This window comes from Cetorhinus maximus, chromosome 12 (genome assembly GCF_964194155.1).
Source record: "Cetorhinus maximus chromosome 12, sCetMax3.hap1.1, whole genome shotgun sequence".
NCBI lineage: Eukaryota > Metazoa > Chordata > Chondrichthyes > Lamniformes > Cetorhinidae > Cetorhinus > Cetorhinus maximus.
Genome location: NC_135890.1, coordinates 4,224,560 through 4,231,325, shown reverse-complemented (window position 1 = coordinate 4,231,325; position 6,766 = coordinate 4,224,560).

Genomic DNA, 6,766 nt, shown 5'->3' with positions numbered 1-6,766 from the left:
GTCCAGTGACATTACCACTACAGCACTGTCTGCCCCAGAGAGCTAAAATGAGATGTACATGTCAGTTCTATTTGTTAGCTGGTTTAACAATACAACTGACGTATATACCCCATTTTAGATCTTTAGTGCACCCAGTGATTATGAAAGGTGCTATATAAATGCAAGTCTTTCTTACATTCTTTTACAATAAATCTGTTCCCAGGCAGCATGTACTTAATAACAAATGGAATAAACTCACTATTGTATCTGCTCCTCTAGCTGGTCAGAAGGGAGCTGGTGCCAGCTTGGTTAGAGATGACTAGATAAACTATTTTGTTTAACTTAGTACCTTTGGGGAAATACTGGTGCACTGTATCCCATAGGAGAAGTCATTACAAGACAGTAATGTAATTAAAGTGTTCAAATAGCACAGATGTAAGTCAGAACAAAGCTTAAGATATTTACAATTATACATTTCATTGTAAACACCTGCGAGGGATACGTTTTGCCATGGAAAACAAAATATACACTGACATTGAAAGAGAAAGAAAGGATGTGGATTTGGTCATTTAATGAAAATTTCCAATCAATAAAAAGTTGTTACCAACATAAATAACTAGATACCAGGTTATCTCTTGAGAATTTTCAACTACAAGTCAAAATAAGTTATTCTAGTCTTCTATAGATCATTCTTCAGAATATTGTACATAGTTTTAGGTACTCTATCTTCAATAGGACATTGCTGTCAGGCTTGGCTCTGATAGCACTTTCTCTCTCCTCTGTCAGAAGGTTGTGGATTCAAGCCTCACTCCAGACACTAGCATACAATGTAGACTGGCACTTCAGTGCAGTGATGAGGGAGTGCTGCACGGTCAGTGGCTGGTCTTTCAAATGACGTTAAACCAAAATGTTTGACCTCTAAGGTGTACATAAAAGATCATATTCTTTGCAGAATGTAAGTTTTTTTCTCATTTCAATTCAGAGAAGGTTTATTAGATTGATACCTGGAATGAGCGGATTGTCTTATGAGGAAAGGTTGGACAGACTGGGCTTGTTTCCACTGGAGTTTAGAAGAGTGAGGGGTGACTTGATCGAAGTATATAAGATCCTGAATGGTCTTGACAAGGTGGACATAGAAAGGACGTTTCCTCTTGTGGGTGAGTCAAGAACTAGGGGACACTGTTTTAAAATTAGGACAGAGATGAGAATTTCTTTCTCTGAGGGTTGTGTGACTTTGGAACTCTCTGCCTTAGAAGGCAGTGGAAGTAGGGTCACTGAACATTTTTAAGGCAGAAATAGATAGATTCTTATTGGGCAAGGGAATCAAAGGTTTTGGGGGATAGATGGGAATGTAGAACTTGAAACACAGACAGATCAGCCATGATCTTATTGAATGGTGGAGTAGGCTTGAGGGGCTGAATGGCCTACTTCTCCTATTTTGTATGTTTGTAGAAGAATAGGGGAGTTCTCCCAGTGTCCTGGCCAACATTTATCCCTCAGCCAACACCTAAAAGCAGACACAAAAGCAAAATACTGCAGACACTGGGAATCTGAAATAAAAACAGAAAATACTGGACATACTCAGCAGGTCTGGCAGCATCTGTGGACAGAGAAACAGAGTTAACGTTTCAGATCGATGACCTTTCATCAGAACTGGCAAAGGTTAGAGATGAAACATGTGTTAAGCAACACTGTAATCCCTGCTGACCAGAAAGGTGTCAGGAACAGTTGCACATGGACACACAGTCCACAGTGTGGTCACCAGCACATGTGCAGATTCTGCCACCAAGATGGTGGGTTAGGGTTAGTTTTACTCCCACTCCAGTTTAACACTACAAAAAGGTCAGTTTAACTGCAACTTTAACCACTAAATGATATTCTTATGAATAAATAAATATATATTTAAACAAAGGACTAAGTTTGAAAGGCTTTTTGTAGGGAGGTCCTATACAGCCTTAGATGGTAGCTAATTGGACTCTTAATCCCAGGGTCATGGTTTTGAGCCCCACATTGGGTTATGGAAAAATCCTCACGTCACTCTCCGGTATCTTGTATTCACTACTTGAAATACTATTGGTCATTAAAATTTGAGTAGTTGCAATTTTTTTCCATTAACTGATTTTGTTGTAAAGGAAATAGTTATGAGATACCAGCTTGCAAAAACCGGCATAATTCAATGACGGAAAGCAGAACTCCACTTGAAAGCATCCCTGACATTAAACAGTCACAGACTGACACTGCATCTGCACATGTGCAGCAAGTGCTCTGCCTAGTGGTTGGCACAAATAAATGCAGCCTTTAAGCAAGTACACAGGTCGAGGAAGAGGGGAGCGGGAGAACAAAAGCGAAGATCTGTAATAGGGTGAAGATTAAATGACAAAAAGGATGATGGTGCAAGGCAAAAGGCAGGATGGTAATGGGACAAGTGAACAAACGAAGGATGTATCCAGAGGGGGTTGTTAATGGGAAAATGCAGAATCAATTTCAAAAATTGCCATCCAAGAACAAACAATGAAAAAAAGGAGCAGAGATTATGTTCTGAAATTGTTGAACCCAGAAGGCTGTGAAGTGCCCAATTGAAAGATGAGATGTTGTTCCTTAAGTTTACATTGAGCTTCATTGGAAAACTGTAGGAAGCCAAGGACAGTGAGGTCAGAGACCAGTGGAAGTGGCGTGGAGAATTAGAACAACAGGTGAACTGGAAACTCAGGGTCATGCTTACAGACTGAATGGAGGAGTTCTGAATAGTGGTCCCCTAACCTGTGTCTACTTCCCCAGTGTAGAGGGATCGCATTGTGAGCAACAAATACAGTCTACCGAATTGAAAGAAGTACAGGTAAATCGCTGTTTCACCTGGAGGGAATATTTGGGGCCTTGGACAGTGAGAAGGGAGGAGGTAAAAGGGCAGGTGTTGCATCTCCTGAGCTTGCATGGGAAGATGCCGTGGGAAGGATGGACATGTTGGGATTGATTGAGGAGTGGACCGGGGTATCGCAAAGGGAACGTTTGGAACGCTATCTAAAAACAGGCAATTGGATCATTTATTTATTGCTGCTTGTGGGAGCTTGCTGTGTCCAAACTTGCTACTGCCTTTCCCTATATTACAACGTTAGTTAGCCCTCATTGGCTGTAAAGCACTTTGGGACTTCCTGAGGTTGTGAAAGGTGCTAAATAAATGCAAGTCTTCTATTTTCTTTCCTACTTACGTGAGGGGGTGGAGTGCAGTACAATTCTAGATTTTAAGCTTCTAACTCAGAGCAGCACTCATTTTCAGTGGAGAAAAGAAGATTGAGGAGATTAATGCCCAGGTCTAAAAATGCCGAGAGACACAGGTGATGTTTATGTAAATAGACTATTTGACTTAGATTATGAGCCTTTGAGTGAAGAAATTTTCCCTCATCCTAGTCCTAAATGGCTGACCCCTTATTCTGAGATTGTGATTCCTTGTGCTAGATTCCCCAACCAGAGAAAACATCTCCTCAGCATCAACCCTGGTAAACCCCATAAGAATTTTATATGTCTCAATTAAATCACCTTTCATTCTTTTAAACTTCAGGGAACACAGGCCTAGTCTACTTGGTCTCTCCTCATGATTACCCTCACATCCCATGAACCAGTCCAATGAACCTTTGTTGATTAAACAGTCTCTGTAGATCAGGACAATTCACAAGGTTTAAGCTAATGTGTTGTTGGACCACAAAACTGAAACCGATAATATTGGGTTTTATTTCAGTCTGTGTGGCAGAGGATTAATATATCCTAGAAATATAACATACAACTTTTTGCTAGCAACAAAACATTGAATACAGTCAATTCCCAGTGTTCACAGGGCTTCCGTTCCCACGAGATCTTGTCAAGAGTGAAATCGCGAATGGCAAACACAGTTTGTAATGGACTGAATTAGATATCTTCCAGCCACCCCTGTGTCAATCGCTCTAGAAGAGGCAGTGCTTCTTTCCATGCTTGTATCATGGTCTGTTGCCTGTTTTTTTCAAATCTTCGGCTGACCATGTGAGATCTGCCATCGCCTTGGTTGTGAACTGAGCCTCTTCCTCCTCCTCCTGCTCCTGTTTAGGTTCATTGAATCTCGTTAGTTCAACCAATTCTTCCATAGAGAGTTCCTCTTGAAGAGATTGAAGCAACTCATCCACTTCAGCTGTGGTGATGTCTTCAAGTCGCTCTGCTCCAACTTGTTCTGCCAAGTCAACAATCCTGACCACTTCAGTATCCACATTGAGGAATCCTGTGAAATCATTCACAGCCTCAGGCCAAACTTTTTTCCAGCAGATTTTTATAGTTGAAGCTCTAACTTCATCCCATAAGTCCTTAATTATGCCGACTGCTATGAGGATATTGAATTGCTTCCAGCAATCAGACTGTGGTTGAAGGGCCTGCTTCCAGAAGATGAAGAATGTGGCTTGAAACTTTGTTGGCCTTAGATGAGGCAATGACTCCTCCCCCTCCTCCCCAGTCCATTGGTTGGATAACTCAGGTGGAATTTGGGGTTAAAACTAAATTTCAACATTTGGTTGGCTCTCTGCAAGAATGTGGATGCCCAGGTGCATTATCGAGGATTAATAGGTCTTTGAAGGACAGGTTCATTTCCCTCAGATAAATGTGGACCTCTGGCAGAAAGCAATTGGCAAACCAGTTGTCAAAGACTGATATTTCTGTTAGACTTCCACAAGACTGGCAGATGACATTTATTTTCCCTTTTGAAAGTTCGAAGGTTTTCTGACCTAAAACCAGTGTTGGTTTACATTTAAAACCAGCCACGTTGACGCATAGTAGAAGTGTCAGCCTGTCCTTGGCTGCTTTAAACCCAGGAACTGTCTTTTCTTCATTTGAAATGTAGGTCCTATTTGGCATCTTCATCCAGAACTGACCCATTTCGTCTGCATTGAAGACCATCTCTGCCTGCTACCCTCTCTCCTCAGTGTATTCCTGCAGCACCTTGGGAAACTCCTGCAGCTACCTTGAAGCAGCCTTCCCCCGCCAACATCACATTATGCAGCCTGAAACACAACTTAAAGCGATTGAACCATCCATCCTGTGCTGGCTGAGAATTCTTTGCAAATGGAAGGAGAGGTACCTTCTGCACCATGTTCATCATCACTGGTGACACCAGCACTACCCCTCTTACTGCTCTTTATGTGCTGGTACAATACAAGTGCTTTGTGTCGAATGATTGGACCATTAACTGGGGTCCTCCTTTGACGCTTGGTGCTCAATCCAAACATTGAGCAACTTCTCCATTTCCTCTTAACATGGGTCTCTCCTGCGCACAAAAGTTAACCTGGCAGTACGACTACCAGAAACACTAACACTGGCCCTTAATTTTTCCTCAGACTGCCTCATGTACCTGATTGTGGATTCACTCACATTCACAGAGGACCCCCTGGCCATCATGGAAGCACTTGCACCATTTCACAGTCTATCTAGGATTGTGACCTTTTGTTCAAGTGTCATCACCTTCCTGGGATGTTTTCTGCTTGGCTGTGACTCACTCATTTTTGCTAAAGTGCTGTTGTGTCTTGTAACTGTGCTGCAAAATACTGCACCACTGTACAATCCGGTAAAATCACAGCAACCTCCCTGCGCCTGGAGATTGCACACGCCCAGTGAAGGGACATTGGCCGTTCGCGCTGCCTTTGAGGAGAAGGAGACAAACAGCATTTTTTTTTTAATGGTTTATGAAGAATTTTATAAAGTAAATTCTTTCTTAACCTTTTGGAACGTGCAGAAACTGGGAAATGTTGGTTTTGTGAGTGCTGTTTAGTTTGTGTTTTTTAATGGTTGGAGGGGCAGGGCAGCAGCGACTCTTTGAGTTTCAATGTTTCTCAGTGTGCAGTGACACCAGTGCTTGTGGCGGGGTCCAAAACGTGGGATTTGCCACCTGTGACACAGGTGTGTGTGTGTGTGAGCTGTTTACATGTCACTGTGAACTTGCGGCTTTGACAGGTTTGCCTGGCTGCACCAGCTCCAAGCACAGAAGCAGCAAAAGTTTGTCAACAGCTCAAAGGTCTGCAAAAAAAAGAGGCAAATCCAGTGTCTCTCCAGTGCCTGTGATAGTTGCACGGGTCTTTTTGGTTTTTTTTTTGGTTTGGCTTTTTAAATTGACAGCATCTGGATTTGTTACCTTTTTAATTTCGGGCGTGCGAACTGCAGTTGGATACACAAACATATCGCGTGGGGTAAACGGGATGGCAAGGGAGGGGAGAGGGGGGCGCAGACGGTGGGAGTTGACTGGACTGACATTGCACCGGGGTTTTGAGGAAAATAATACATGAAGTGCTAGTCTTTCCTTTCAAAAAATACTTAAAACAAAACATACTAAATGATGAACAAAGTAATAGGACTGATAAACGATCATCAAACTGAAACATTAACTCTTGTTTCTCCCTGGACAGACCTGCTGAGTATTTCCAGCACTTTATGTTTTTACTTTATGAATAAAGCTATCTTGCAGCAATGGATGAGTAGATTCTTTTGAGGCCTATGTTATAAAATATAATATCCATTGAACTTTTAACACATTGATTGAATAATTATTTGAATAAGAAAATTGCTGTTTTAATTTAGATTGCTCCTCATTACTCCCTATCTTTTTGACCAAGATTTTGGTCATCTGTCCTAATATCTCCTTATGTGGTTCAGTGCCAAATTCCACAGTCCTGTGAAGCATCTTGGGATGTTCTATTATGTCAAAGGCACTATATAAATGCAAGTTAATTTTATTCTTTCACGGGATGTGGGTGTTTCTAGGAAGGCCAGCATTTGTTGCTCA